Source organism: Acomys russatus, chromosome 24 (genome assembly GCF_903995435.1).
Source record: "Acomys russatus chromosome 24, mAcoRus1.1, whole genome shotgun sequence".
NCBI classification, from domain to species: Eukaryota; Metazoa; Chordata; class Mammalia; order Rodentia; family Muridae; genus Acomys; species Acomys russatus.
The window spans coordinates 56,520,862-56,536,547 of NC_067160.1; the positions used below are offsets into that span (position 1 = coordinate 56,520,862).

The 15,686-nt window shown below is 47.9% G+C and overlaps 1 protein-coding gene across 3 annotated transcripts in view; it reads right to left on the reverse strand.

Annotated features, from left to right (window-relative positions):
• The window catches only part of Pax8 (paired box 8), a 58,618-nt gene that overhangs the window by 26,383 nt on the left and 16,549 nt on the right, over positions 1-15,686 (reverse strand). The window lies entirely within an intron of this gene.

Genomic DNA, 15,686 nt, shown 5'->3' on the forward strand with positions numbered 1-15,686 from the left:
TCACCCCATGTGTCACGTGACGGTTCAAAAAGAGCACATCGGTGTTTGGGGACCCTTTAGATCTGCCCCATATCATTCAGGACCCTTTATGCCAGGTGTCACCAGAGCCCTCCTTTCCCGTTCCCCTCCCCCCCTTCATCTGCAGACATGTGGGGTGGAGAATTCAGTTTTCTTAAGCTGATACTGGGGGAAAGATCTCCCTTCTTCCTGGATTTTCCTCAAAATGAAGGTACAAGATGAAATGAGTGGTCTTTCCATTTGTCTTCCTCCTCTTAAAACACAGAACCATATTTTATAACACAAACACAAAAAGAAGAGGGAAGGAGAGAGTCTCTGGTTGAGGCAGGTCAGAAAGGACTAAGCCCTGCCTGAGGCAGTCTCTCCTAAGCAACCCCAAGTTCTCCTCTCTCTTTGACATATCAGAGAACTAAAAACACCAGGCTGAGAACCCAGACACACCCCATGAGTTCAGAGCCACTGTGTTAGGCTGCGGGTGGGGGAGGGTGGGGGAGGGCAAGGCGAGCCTTGGCTGCTTCCCTGACCTGGCTCCTTCCTACCCTCCGGGCTGATTACTTCATTCTGACCTCACGCATCTAGGCAGAGCCACATCTACTGAGTGCCTCATATGCGTCAGGTGCTTTACCAGGTGAATAAAGCTATCTGCATACTTGCACCCACCTCCCGGGGCTGATCACTGTAGGAGCCTAGACCAGCCAATTAGCATCCCTCATGATCTTTTCTGCAATCCCATGCTTAGAGGGGGGTAATTACTGACTCAGTAGACCCGGTCAGGGAAGCACAAAGGGTTTTTACAGAAGTCGAAGCTGCGACTCAAGGCAAGGGAGTGCTAGATGAGAGAACAAGGTGGGGGGGGGTCCTGTTGGAGCCATGGGAAGTATATGGGCAAAGGCCACAAGAGCAGATACCTCTTAGAGGCTTTAAGGCAGATGCCTCTGCAGCTTGACCGGAGTGACGCAGCTTAAGTGAAGAGCAGCCAGGATACTAACAACGCTTAGGGCTCCACTCATTCTGGCTTCAGTGTGGGCCCTTGGCTGATGGCTGGGGCTGACCCTGTCTCTGGCGTCGCTGCCTAGGCCTGACTAGCATCTCTCTACGCCCAGGACTGGATCTAGCGGTCTAGCTTAGGGTGGTGACGTATTAGAACTCTAGCTATTGACATGGGGGAGAATGGTGTGAGCTCAAATGCTCAGGACCCCCCTGAAGCTTACTACTACAGAGCAGCCAGTATTGTACAGGGCGGGCAGGGACTCAGAGTTAACCAGTAAAAAAGGCAAAGCTGATACCAGGCCAGGGGGCCCAGTCAAGTGCAAGGGTGGGAGGTGTCTTTGCTGGGCACACTGTGCCCATTATTATCCACTGACTTAGCACACACAGAACCACCTCCCAATTTCTCCTCAGGGGCCCAAGATGTCTTCAACAGAACAGATATTTTTCCCTTAAAACAAACAAGCAAAGCCATAAGCCTCTGTCCTGGGCAGTGAGTGAGGAGGGAATGCCCACTGGCTGTTGAGGGACATGATGGCTCACCCTCTAGGACAGCTGCTCCCTGTCCTGGTCCAGTGCACCTGTCCTGACCAGTGCTTTTCCACGAGTTCAGTGATGACTCGGGGGGGGGGGGGGCTTTCAGTCCAGCTCCACTAATGAGCACCGTGGCTCCTGCGCGTGCTCTCAAACTTATTCCTCTCACCCGTCAGTGGCTAGGCTGCCCTTTGTGGGAAACTGCCCCTCACTCCTTCACTGCTGCCTTTGGATTCTGTGGGATTGAGACGGTGAACACCAAGGCACATCACACAGCTACCCAAGTGTCCAAGGCTTTAGGCAGGCTGACTTTGTCCCTGTTTCCCCAAACTTTTGCTGCATGAAACATATATCTTTGTTCTAGAATCTCTCTATCTGGAAGTCAGAGTTTAAATATATATATGTGTGTGTGTGTGTGTGTGTGTGTGTGTGTGTGTGTGTGTGTGTGTGTGTGTGTTTGTGTGTTATAGAGGTGGCACAAATTGAACATTTTGCCTCAAAACAAAACAAAATAAATGCAATCTACTCATTGATTCTCTAATGGAGATAGTACAGACTAGGGTCTTAAATTATCCTAAGGGCTGACTCAGTGTCCTTAGGAACCCAGATGCTCAGGCCCCTCCTGAAGCTTACTGCACAGCAGCCAGTCACATCTCTGGCCCCTGAACTGTGATTTCTCTAGGGCGTTATTTATGGGAGAAGAGCTTGGGTCAGATTTCTGCCTCGACCCTGTGTTTCAGTCACGTCATTTGGGCAGATTTGGTTGTTTGTAACTGGAGGCACGGAATGGAGTTCGGCAGCGCTTCTCAGTGTACCAGCCAGTGACAGTAACCAGTGCAATGGGAAGATGGATGGAGGCGGAAACAGTTTCAATAGCTGAACGTCTTAATATGAATATAGAGATTTCATTACAACATGCACGTGGTTGAATGCTACCACCCTGACTTGACCATAAGACTCGAGCAGGAGGTCTTGAACTGAAACATACAGCAGAGTCACTTGCAGGGTTGATTGAATAAAAACCTACTATGTACAATACCTTACATTTTTAAATCAGTGGATCTAGGGCAGAACCAAGAACCTGTGGTTTTTAGAGACCCACAAGTGTTCTTTGTAGCCTTGGAGTGCTCAGCCTTCCATGAAACATTAATATCAAACCCTCTCCTTCCAGACTCCGAGATCTACACAGAAAAGGGTGTGGAAAGATTGTAAGAGCCTGAGGTGGTGGGTGAATTCCAGGGACGGTGTTTTCTGGACACACAAAGCTGATGCACATACAAACACACAAGGATTGTGACAGCATGCACAAGACCTGCACAATCAAGCCACACACAAGCCCACCACGGAAGAGGCAGAGAACATGAATCCCCGGCCCTGGCTGAGGATCCACTGGCATTTGGTTACGGATAGGAGAAGTTACTTCTTCAATGCTCTAGCATCTAGAGTAGGCAGCCAAAACAAACTAGACTCAGTGGATTAACGTGTGTGAGCACACACGTGAGTACTCAAGTGCACACACATACACACGGGGTGGGGGTTGGGTGTATAGGGAGGTGGAGGGTGATCTGGGAAGAGTCAGGGAAATGGAATTAATATGGCCAAGATACATTGTAGGAAACTCTCAAAGAATTAATAAAAGTTTCCTTTTTAAAGTGTGTTTTCAAGAAACTTTTAGATTGTGTGACTGCTGATACCTCGGGACCACAGGTTTAGGCTGGTCACTGAGCCATGGCTGACAAAACAAACAAACAAGATTATATTCTCTCTTTCTCCCATCTTGTTTCAAAAATTGTAATTATTATGTGTATGATTGACTTTCTTTTTGGTTTTTTTGGTTTGTTTGTTTGCTTGTTTGTTTGTTTTGTTTTTCAAGACAGGGTTTCTCTGTGTAGCCTTGGCTGTCCTGGATTTGCTTTGTAGACCAGGCTGGCCTCGAACTCACAGCGATCCACCTGCCTCTGCCTCCCGAGTGCTGGGATTAAAGGCGTGCGCCACCACGCCCAGCTTGTATTATTGACTTTGAATTCAACACATATTAACAAAATGCTAATGGTGACTCAAGTGCAATGCCCTGTGTATGTAACCTTGAACAAAAAAATGTCTATCTAAACCTTCATTGTGAGACACAATCAGATAAATTGGGAATCTCAGTGTTAAGTAAAAAGCACACAGGCAGAGTCAAAGGAATGAATGGGGGTGGGGGGAGAGTAACCATAGGAAGTAAGAAAACTTCCTTGTATAAAGTCTTGACGCTTTGGCCAAGCTGAATGTCATTGACCGCCTCTATAGGTCATGCATGAAAGGCATGTTGGGAAGGGCCAGCTGGCAGCATATGGAGGTGGCCTCTATGGGCTGAGGTTTTAACCTCAGCTCTGTGATGGACGGGCCGTTTGTATTTTCTGTGTCCGGTGTGGGGGAGTGGACTTCTCTAGGTGACTCGCCACCAACTGCCCAGAGGTGGGTGCAGGCTTCCTTCCTGCCCCCAGAGAGGGACTCATGCCCACTGCACTGACTTTCTTTCCTTGCTGCTTTGTACTTTATGGGCAGGTGGGCCTGAAGACCGGAAGCCAGTGAGAGGTAGGAGCTCCCTGGTTGGTCCAGAGGTAGGGTTGGGGGAGTGTACATCAGGAAGAGGTTTGAAGCTCTGGAAGCAAAGGCCTCTTGCGTGTCTAGAGCAGTGTGGGTGAGGAGAGGTGGATGCGCAGGAGGAAGCCTGGCCTGGCCAGAGGGAAGAAAACTCTTGCGTGTGTGTCTTCAGACAAGGGAATGCAAGCTTTGCAGAGCAGGGAGGACTTAGCTAGACTTAAGTGAATTTGCAGGTCGGTAAAGCTTGAGATGAAGTTTGCTACCAAGAAGCATCCTTTGGGGGAAAAAAAAATCACCTCTCCGGGAGGTCCAAGGACACCGTTTGCTAATTTCTTCTCCACTAAGAAGGCTCTGAGAAGTAAGGTTGGAAAAATAAAGCAAACATCACGTAAAATTTTCATCACGTGAACTGATGTCAAACACTTGAGACAGGAGCACCCCTGTCCTGCTCCCCCACAGTCTTTCCCACTATTCCCTACCGTGTCACTGACCTCTCAGCAGCAACTTTAATATTTGAGTTCTTTGTGATTTCCTCAAGGACAGAGGCCAAGTCGTCGTTTCTGAGTCAGAGTCCCTATTGTGGGAACCTCTAGTCCCATCCCATAGTAATGTTTTCGTTTTCATCTTCTTGATTCCCTAAAGTTCAGCCTCCAAATACCTATCTGTGGATTGTTCTTGCTTTTGCTCTCCAAAGAAAGTCAAAGTGGCCAGTCATGGTGGCGCACGCCTTTAATCCCAGCACTGGGGAGGCAGAGGCAGGCGGATGTCTGTGAGTTCGAGGCCAGCCTGGTCTACAAAGTGAGTCCAGAACAAGCAAGGCTACACAGAGAAACCCTGTCTCAAAAAAACCAAAAACCGAAAACAAATGAGAGGAAGGAAAGAAGGAAGGAAGGAAGGAAGGAAAGGAGAGAGGGAAGGAGGGAGGAAGGAAGGAACAGAGGAAGGAAGGAAGGAAGAAAAAGTCCAAACAGGCAGCCCTTAGCGAGAGATGCAGTGACTGCCTTGGGTACCCTTAAAGTCATGCTGTCCACTTCCTTTCTACCACATACCCCTCCCCCCACTGGTCTTCAGCTACTGTTGGCCAAGTGTTGCCTTTGCACATGCTGTTTCCCCCACCTAGAGCTTCTATCTAACTAACCCCGGCTTGCCCTGCATTCAGCACGGAGTCCGTGGCCTTAAAGAGCTTTGCTTTTATTTACAGACTGGGTTGAGCCTCTGCTTGGGTGGTTTCCTAGCACTCTTATATGTATCACACAGTGTTCAGCAGAATGCAGCATCGAGCATGACTTTTTATGAGAACTTGTTTGAAAATGACGAGGGACACTTTCAGAGTCTGGAGAAAATGTGAACCAGGAGAAAGGTGTCTGGGATGCTCCAGATCTTTTGTATAACTACATAAGTAGAAAATGACCTTTCTCTGTCACCTGACTGAAAGCCATACGAGGTCAAAATGTTGCTGTCTTGTTGATCGTCAGATTATGCAACATGTTAAATCAATATATCCCACATGAATTAGCCAACTGCTTTTGGCGTCTTCCTTTCTCCCACACAGAATACCCACCAGGCCACACATCATTTCTATCTCTAAATATTTATATCAATATTTTCTAGCTGTCTTCAGCTTTCAAAAAAAGCCCATTGTTATTCAACATTGCCTAACATTTTAGCAGAACTGAGCACATAAAATCAATCTCTGCCTTCATGGAGCGTTTAGTCCAGTGATAGTTCATTTGGCAAATAAACATTTAATACTTAAGATGCATACAAGGTACAATCGTTGTAGAGTTAAAAAAAAAAAAAAACAAAGAAGGGGGAATAAGAGATGGAATCATGTCAAGGAGAGCAAGGAAGAGTCTCCTTAGGTGACATATAATCTGGACAGGTAGGAGTGGCCACCTGGACTCACTGTCTCCCTCCAACCTTTCCCATGTGACTCTGCTCCCACGTTGAAGAACAACATTTAAAGAAAAGGCACAGCGTCCTTTCATCCACGGTAAGTCCAAGCATCTGCGTTTGGCAGGCAAGACCCACCATGACCTTCCTTTTCTCTCTTGTCATTTCTCACCTGTTTAAGCCTTTAAATCAATGTTCTAGTACACATAACGGCTTTTGTCACAGTACCTAAGTCGTGCCCTGCGTCCTCATGCATGCCATCCCCCACGCTGGTAGTGTCATTACCTTATTTTCCTTTCATTTATACCTTAAGAGTTAGCCTCCTACAGGAAGTCCTCCATGCTGTCTTTTGCCTACTCCCTCTGGTACTTTCTGTTAAAGGCCCAAGTTCTACTACCACATTTAACAAACCACAAGTGCCTAGCTGTTGACTGTCCCCTGCTGCATAATCTTGCTGTTTCATGAGGGTGATCATCATCATCATCACCATTAATTACTGAAATACCAGAATGCAAAGTAATGCTTGGTACACAGTGATACCAAACCATGCTTATTTAATTCATTATTGGAAGGAAGAAGGAAGGAAAATGGAAGAAGGAAAAAGAAAAAGTGAATGAAGAACAAAAAAGAAAAGGAGGGAAGAAAGCAGACCCGTAGGAGGTCTAGTGAAGACTGTTTTGTTTGTTTGTTTGTTATTATTTTGCCTTCAAGATAATTCTGTTTTCCACAGATTCTTAGCTATAAGTATTTGAAGAAGGAGCTCCACATATCACAGCCCGGGAAAAGAGAGGTTCTCATTGTTTCTGAAGAGGCTAGGAATGAATGCCGTGGCCTTTCTGCTGGTTTTACATTGGGCCTCTGGTGTTCACTTAAGTGTACAGCAAGCCTTCTTTCTTGGGGCCATACTTTTGTGGGGAGCCAGCTTTCTGGGTGAACATGGCTGCATGTTCCGCAGGAGCTTATGGAGAAATAAGGGCTATTTTATTGTTACGAGTTTTCACCAATGGGGAAATTGTCACCAGTGTGGGTCTTAAAATTCCTAGTTACGAAGCTTTTTATTCTAACTCGGGTTGCAAAGGTTCTCTGAAGAACGTTGGGGTGATTTGTGCAGTTTACAGTTCTGTTCCAAGAAGATCCATGAGTCACAGTTCGAGCCAGGGAGACAGAGGGTTAACGTAGAAGTTACCGTTTCCTCAGAGCCCAGACACCTGCTGGAGGAGACATTTTTGATCCATGACTGTGTGGGCAGTGCTATTTTGTGTCTTTCATAGTTCAGTCAGTAAAAAAGAAAACCAAAGGGCTGGAGAGATGGCTCAGCGGTTAAGAGCACTGACTACTCTTCCAGAGGTTCTGAGTTCAATTCCCAGCAACCACATGGTGGCTCACAACTACCTATAATGTGGTTCGGTGCATTCTGTCTACATAATAAATAAATCTTTTTTTAAAAAATAAAATAAATTAATTAAAAAAAAAAAAAAAGAAAAACAAACAAGCAAACAAAAAGCCAGGCATGGTGGAGCAGGCCTTTGATCCCAGTACTCGAGAGGCAGAGGCAGGCAGATCTCTGTGAGTTCGAGGCCAGCCTGGTCTACAAAGCAAGTCCAGGACAGCCAAAGCCACACAGAGAAACCCTGTCTCAAAGAAAAAAGAAAACAAACAAACAAACAAAACCTGGTCCCTGCATCTCACTGCCTCTGAGCTCAACACTACCTTCAAGGACTATGATGTAATCAACCCAATCCCAGAGCCTTGCTTCCTCCAATTTCTCCTGGTAGCATCATGCAGAGTTTGGTCAGAAGACAGAAACCTGTTCCTAGTGATTTTGAGCAGTTGAGTTTTAACAGTGTTTCCTAGGTGTCAAGGAGCAAAGGAAGAACGAGAAAGCCTCTGAGACACGAATTGGTCTTTCCTAATCCAAGTTCTCAAAATATGAAGTGTTTTCAAAATTATAAATTTCTTTTTTTAAATAAATTAGAGACATTTTTATTTTTAGGAGTTGGAAGGTATCGTCTTTTTTTTTTTTTTTTTTTTTTTTTTTTTTTTTTTTTTTTTTTTTAGGTAGGGTCTCTCTGTCTTGGCTGTCCTGGACTCGCTTTGTAGACCAGCCTGGCCTCAAACTCACAGCAATCCACCTGCCTCTGCCTCCCGAGTGCTGGGATTAAAAGCGTGCGCCACCGCGTACCCGGCTCAATTATAAACTTCTGTAGTACCAACAAATTAAATGTTCATGCTCTGACTTCTCTGAAGGGCGTAAGTGAAAACACGGGAGCATCGAAATCTTAACACAAAAGGGCTTTCAAGTTATACACATAAGGAATATGAGAGACATAGATGAATGCCATGACAACATGAGGAAGCCTGGTCTCATTCTCAAGAACATGTGTGTTATGGTCCAAACATCTTCAAGAACAGACGCACAGCCACAGGAAGCCGCCACCGCCCCCGGGCAAGAGGAAGCAAAGGAAAGAGCAGACCCTGAGAGAATCTAGGTGCACGAAGGAAGTTGCGTGGGAGCTGGGGCTCGATGTCCAGATATTTCTGGGGGACACGTGGGGCTGGCTCAAGGAGAGCTGGAATCTAGAGCGACTGCTGCCGCCGAGGGGATGCTCCCAACAGCCACTTAGAACAAGAAGGAAGTCCTCCAGTCTTTTACTGCCTACCGATTGGCCAATCTAGCAGTCCACCATAGACCCTCAACTGACAGGCAGCTTCCCAGCATGTGCTTTGACAATGATGCCTGGATGAGGTTGCGGTTTCTAAAGCTGCATAAGACAGGGACCAGAAAACCTGTACATGGCCTCTGAGCTCTGACCTTGGCATGACCTTCACTTCCTTCTGTTTAGGCATATTGTATAGATATAAGACCCCTATGGAACTTAGCATGAAAGCCGGGCTCAGTAGGCCCTCCACAAAGGTTTGCCATATTCCTGTGTCCATTTTCACATCCATCCTTTTGGGGGTTACGGTTTCATGGATCTCGGCAAGTAGCAAATTCCCCTACCACATTGGCCACTGCGGCTTGGACTGTTTTCTGTTCTCATTATGTTAGAATCCTTAGTGATGAGGAAAGCTTGGGCCTGGATGCCTCGGGGAGGGGGGCGGGGGGGGGGGTGTCAAGAACGCCAGCACTCCCTTTCCCCCTGAAGTGCATGACTAGGTGGTTACTCATTGACTCCTGGCATTCTTTTAGATGCCTTTCTCTGATCTGCCCGGCTCTGCTTTGCCACAAGCTTTAAGGTAGTTGGGAAAACCCACAGCAACTCTGGGTCTCCTACGGTCTGAAACTCAGCCAAATTGAAGAATATCTCTAAATAGGATTAAAAGACTGCCCCTAGATGCAGGGGAAGATGCCCTTGCTTGGACCAGGTGTCGCCACTGAGAAGGTTTAATACTGTCACCTCATCTCTGGTACTCTGGTACAGAGACGGGGGGGGGGGGGGGGGCAGGGAGCAGCGGGGGGGGGGGGGTAACTAGGGACAGAAGGAGAGAAACAAAGGGTGGCTAAAGAACTTTCCCTCAGATTAGGCTACAGCTGAAAATGAACCAAGCTGGACTTGTATTGTACCAAGAAGAGAGAAGGAAGAAGGGACCTGGGCTGTGCTCTGAGTTCATGCCCTTTCCTGGGTTAGTTAATGCTCAGGCGGCACCGCGAAACAAGCTTCTTCCTGAGCCCAGGAGAACCGTGGAAGTGCATCTCTCCATTTAATTTGCATAGGGAGAAAGCACGTTCCCTCCACTTTACCTGTGGTGCGGTGAGGAGCAGAGATGGTAAGTAATGTGCCCAAAGCTGCGTGTTACAACAGAGCCAGAACTGACCTTCAAGCTGGGGGTCTCTCCATGTGGAACCTAAGCAAATGCCCTGCACCTCCTGGCTCCTGCCACTCCTGGGAGCATGGTGGTCCTTTCATATTTACTCAGGCAGTACCTAAGAGTGAGTGTGCCTTGCACACCGCCTACCAAGTGTGTGCACGCTTCCCACACCCACTTTAAAATCCGTTCTTGCTTTTTATTTTATTTAGGTCTTCACTATTTGAGTTCTTTCATGTTCAAGTCCAATTCTTTCCTGTCTCCTACTCTTCCATGTTGGCTTATTGTCCCCTGCTCTCTTTAAGGCCGCTTGGCACCTTTTTTCTTCTGCTTCTCCAGCTGTAGGTTTCTCCCTCCCCTCAGCCTCTTCCAGTTGCTTTGCTTTATTTCTACCCAGTATTAGTCGCCAGCGCTCTGACCTACTGTCACTAGGCCCTATCAAAGACAGCTTGCCTCTTCTACGCCACCCTTTCCTTTGTGCTCCTTCACCTCCTCAGTCTCCTCTCTCTCTCTCTCTCTCTCTCTCTCTCTCTCCTCTCTCTCTCTCTCTCTCTCTCTCTCTCTCTCTCTCTCTCTCTCTCTCTCTCTCTCTCTCTCTCTCTCCCTCCCCTGGCTCCTTTGGCCACCCCCTTTCCCTGCATAATCTCCACTGCCTGCATGACTGCCCAGGTTCTTTATCCCATCTCCCCTCAAAGGCATTCACAGCTCCACTGTTATTCTTGTATTAGCATTGAACCCATTAAAGCTAATTTGTTTGCCCTAATCTCCATTTATTTTTCCCTAGTTGATATTAGATTTCCCTTTCTATTGCTCCAGCAAGATTTTCTCTTTGTCTTCCTAAAGGCGCAGTCCCCTCTCCTTCTCCGTGAATCTGGCCAGCTTCGCTGTGCTTTCAAGGCCCCTTTCCTTCGCCCTCCCCACCCCCCCCCCCGTCTCACCCCCCAGCCCTTAGATTAACCCTGTCACCTCCCTCCTCAAAAGGGACCCCAATGTCTGTATTTTCAAGGATGAAGCTGCTACAAATGTCAGCAAGGCTCTAAGCTTCCTGGGGAAAAGTAGTGGATCTTTCAGGCTTCCCAAGCACAGGGGCCAGTGTGCTGCAAGTCTAAAAAGGACTGAGGCTAAAAGTTGCCACACCCTAGTACTTCCTAGGTAGGATGAACTTTGGGGCTCCCTCAAAGACTTCTAAACGCTGTTTCCGGTTTGTTGATGCCCTTATCTATTTTATTAGTAGGCTAAGCGGTAGATGGGCAACGGTTCTCCCTGTGGGTGAGGTTGGGCAAATTTGGTAATAAAAGTGTTACCGGGGGCTGGGGAGATGGCCCAGTGGTTGAGAGCACTGGCTGCTCTTCCAAGATGGTCTGGGTACAATTCCAGCACCCACATGGCAGCTCACGGCTGTCTATAATTCCAGCTCCAGGGGATCTGGCACTTTCACACATACATACATATACGTAGGCAAAACACCAATGCACATGAACTAAAATAAATAAACCATTTTATTTTTAAAATAGGCGTATTACTTCAGCTTCCCAAAGACTGCGCGCTGTGGCTGACCTACACCCTGCACTCTGGCCTAAGGCTGGAGGCTACCAGAACAAGGTTCAGAAACTCTCTCCCTGCCGGCCTTGCCTGTCCGGAGGCCTCCATCTGAATCTCATGATTCAGGCTTTCTTCCTGGACACTTCGACCTGGGAGGCAGCGGCTGCTCCTCCTCGGATTGTGTAGGCTCCATCCGGAGAGAAGCGCCCTCCGTCCCACCTTACTGCTGGCAAGCCGCCCTAGAGAAGCCACTTCCCACCGCCGGACAGTTTAAGTAGAGGATTTTTGAAATCGTGTCCCTGATCCTAGGTCTTAAAAAAAATATCTGCTGGTGATTTCTCAGAGTTTATATCCACTCTGTAAAACAAAAATAACTGTGAACCACAGTCATTAATTAGTTGGTTAAACATGAACTTGGAACTACGAGTCTCCCAGGATCCTGGAAGCTAGGCTTAAAGGTCTTTGAGATCCGTGGCCCTGACCCCAGATCTTCCTGAGGCCTGTGGCTCCTCCCCCAGAGTGTCCTGAGGCCTGTGGCTCCTCCCCCAGATTTTCCTAAGGCCTGCTGTCCCTCCCCCAGAGCTTCCTGAGGCCTGTGGCTCCTCCCCCATACCAAACACCTGACCTGGGCGGTAGTAGAAATCTCTAAGCTACACAGCAGGAGCCAGACACCTGCTGAGTACGAACTGTGACTTGCAAGTCACTCCACCCCCCATGCCCCCATCTCCCCACCCCGTTTCAGAGGCTAGTGGCTATTGCTGTTTTTAAGAAAATAGGTTGATAGTAAAAGAATGTTTAATTAGCTAGAGTTCAATTAATTGTGTCCAGAGGCTTCTGAATAGATGGGCCTTGCCCTTGAGAAACGTACACATTACAAATTAATAACCTTTACTGTGTTACCAAACCCTAAGGCTGTTTGATGCATTCACTATGGATCGTATGTACCTTCCTTCCACCAAGCAGTCCCGTAGAATGCCCACAGGTGACGTGTGCATGTGAGAGGGTGGGTCAGTATGTGCATGTGTGGGTGTCTATGTGTGGGGCAGGTGCGTAGTCAACGACCCAACTTATGTTGTCATGTCCGGCGGGGACACTAGGTTCTGTAGCCCAGCTACTTGTTATGTATTTGAGTTTAATGAACACACGTTTAAAAAGCAGTTTGCGACGGGTCAGGAGGAAAGTAAGGAGGTAGCTAGAAGAATCCCTCGTAGGTACAGAAAAAAAAATTATGGCTATGGAGAGGGAGAGGGCAACGGGATGGTGGCGGCGGGGGGTGGGGGGATCTGGAGGGTAGCTGGGGTGACTGCAGTGCCTAAGAGGCCAGATAAGTGAGGAGTCTTTGGGAGCCATCCTGAAACTCTCTCTGTGGATCAATCAGGCTGGCCTCGAACTCACAGAGATCCACCCTGCCCTGCCTCCCCAGTGCTGAGTCTAAAGGTATGTGCCACCACGGGGAGTGAGGTATCTTAAGTATAACGCAGTCACACAGGAGATATGCTTTGCCTCTTTCTTTACCAAGCCACTTCTGTTACTCTGCAGCTCTGGGTTCCTTTGCTCTTCAGATCTTAACTAGGATAGGATGCAATTGGCAAGCTTAGAGGGAGAGGAATGGGCAGGCTTTGGCTAGAATTAGGATGAGAGACACAATTAGAAAGACTTTGTATATGTGGGGGGAGGAAGAGGAAAAGCTGGAGTTGGATCCCTCAAGGTAGGATTGAAGGAGGTCTGGCCAACCTGGGTCGCACAGGTAGGAACACGTGAAGATGTGCCCTTCTAAGTACAACATAGCAAGCAAAATCTTCAACAAAACCTCCCATCTGTGGTTTCTACAACCATGGCAACCACTAGCCCTGAGCCTGGTACCATAGCAAAGAGCATCATTCGCTCTAAGAGCACACTAAAGGGTGCAGGCAAAAGTGGAAGGGGACAGAGAGAGGGAGGGGACAAAAATAACCTCCAGGCTGTGGTTTCAGAGGAAACTATCCAGACCTGCAGGGCCCGTGACCACAGGAATCCGAGCCTAAGTGTCTATGGAGCATATGATACTCAAGCCCTCAGGGCCTGAGGTCAGAAAGCCTCTGAAAAGAAATAAAGAGCTAAGGTTGAGTCCTCTGCATAACACCTCACCAAGGTGGTCCTGAGGCTGTCTTAAGAAGATATGAGAGCCACGCACAGAGGACCACAAGGGCTCTCAGGTATGCTCTGTGGTGATGGAGTAGGCTGCTGGGACCAACAGTCTGCAGAAGGGGACTTGTGTCTCGGCACTATACTCTGAGCGTGTCCCCAGTAGCAAAGAAGAGATGACCTAACGTCCAGACTTACTTCCTTGCAGAACCAGAATTTATGTTTCCTGGCTTGCTCATTGTCTGTCCCTGGAGGCCCTTTGGGATCCTGGTGCTATCTTAGTAGAGGAGAGGAAGAGATGGTACAGATTGGGTGATGTGTATTCCTAGCCAAGGAGTACCCCCGAAAGACTGTGCGTTCTTTTATCAGATTGCTTGACATTTTTATCTTTCTACGTTTAAATCCATACTCCCCTATGAGGGTCTGTGCTGGGCATTAGGAAATAAATGCCCCTTCGTTGTAGAACAACAAAAAAGAATTGGGGCCTCTAACCTGGATTTCTGTGCTTGGTGTCACAAGGACTCAAATCAGCTACAGGTAAAGCCATAGTTAGGAAAGGGATGCTGAGCTAGCCTCTGACACACCGCGTGTGTACTGCTATTGAGCTAGCCTCTGACACACCGTGCGTGTACTGCTGTGAGATGAAATGTGTCCTGCTCATCAAATTCATAAACTGAGGTCCTCGCCCTCCGTGCTTTGGAGTGTGATTTTACTTGGAAACAGGATCTTTGCAGATAATGAAGTTAAGATGAGATCATTAGGATGGCCCTAACCTCACAAGATTATGCCCTAGGCAAAAGGATCAATTAGAACACGGGAGTAGGCTGCATAGGCCAAGGGATGGCAGTGATTGTCCATACACTGGAAGGTAGGAAATGGGGTCGGGGGAGCAGCTTTGACTTCCTTGGCTTGAAACATCTGGCCTCCAGAACTGTGACAAACTTATGTTATGCCATCTTGCTTTACACAGGCAAGGTGGTGGCATAAACATCATGAATGCGCTTTTGTCACCAAAGCCCTAGCAAACTAATACAAAAATTACTAGGGTTTTTGTTTTGTTTTGTTTTGTTTTGTTTGTGTTCTGTCTATTTATGTGTAGGTCTACGTGTGTCACGCTATACGACCCCAGCTGGCCTTCAACTCTCAGTCCTTTTGTCTCAGCATCCTGAGTGTTGGGATTGTAGGTGAGTTTTGCCTGGAATGTATGTCTGTGCACCATGTGTGTGCCAGCCGAGGCCAGAAGAGAGTATCATGTCCCTTGGAACTGGAGTTACTGAAGGTTGTGAGCCTCCATGCAAGTGCTGGGAACTGAACCTGTGTCCACTAGAAGCTAGTTCTCTTCACTGCTGAGCCACCTGTCCAGGTTTGAACTCTGAGATGAGCACAGCCATTGGGAAGGGCCCTGTGAGATGCTCTTCCGAGACATTCGACTACCTTCTAGCTTCTCTTTAAAGGGCCCTCCAGAGCAAGGCAGGTTCAGGCAAGACTGCTGGGGAAACTGACACCTAGATCTCCTGGCATCACCACGGTCTCCCTGCCAAGCCACCACTCGGCCTGCATTCTTGATCCTCCCATCTTGTGGTGGGATTTTCTTTTTTCTTTCACAGAGGAGCATCAGTGAATGGTACTCCGAAGTCCCAGCATAATCCCTTTCCTTGCTTCCTATTAGGCAGAGTCCCTGCCAGGCTCTGTGCAGAAGATGCCAAACTCATGGAGCTGCCTCAAGTTCCCATTCCTGAAATATCACCTCCCACTCCCCTGAGACAAGCATGAGCTCATTAGTGGTCTTTGGCTCCATCTCTGGTGGTCCCATCACTACTCAATACCTCCACACCTGGGACTGCATTAGTTATTTTTTCATTGTTCACGGTTAGAAGATGCAGCCCATCATGCCATGGAAGGCATGTGAGGCGTCCACAGTGGGGAGATGGGGGAGGAGTATTCTCTGTGCTCAGCTTGCTTCCTTTTTCCTGTTTGGTCCTGAACCCCACGGGGATGATGCCACCCACTTTTAGGGTGGATCCTTCCTTCTTCAGCTAGGGGTGTGTTTTCATGGTGTTTCTAGGGTCAGCTGAGTTGACAACGAAGCTTGGCTACTGTCTAGATTCAGCATCCAGAACCTGAATCTTTGGAGTCAAGTCAACATGCTCACATGGCAGCAATCTAGGGACACAATCTCTGTTAGTGTACGGGGT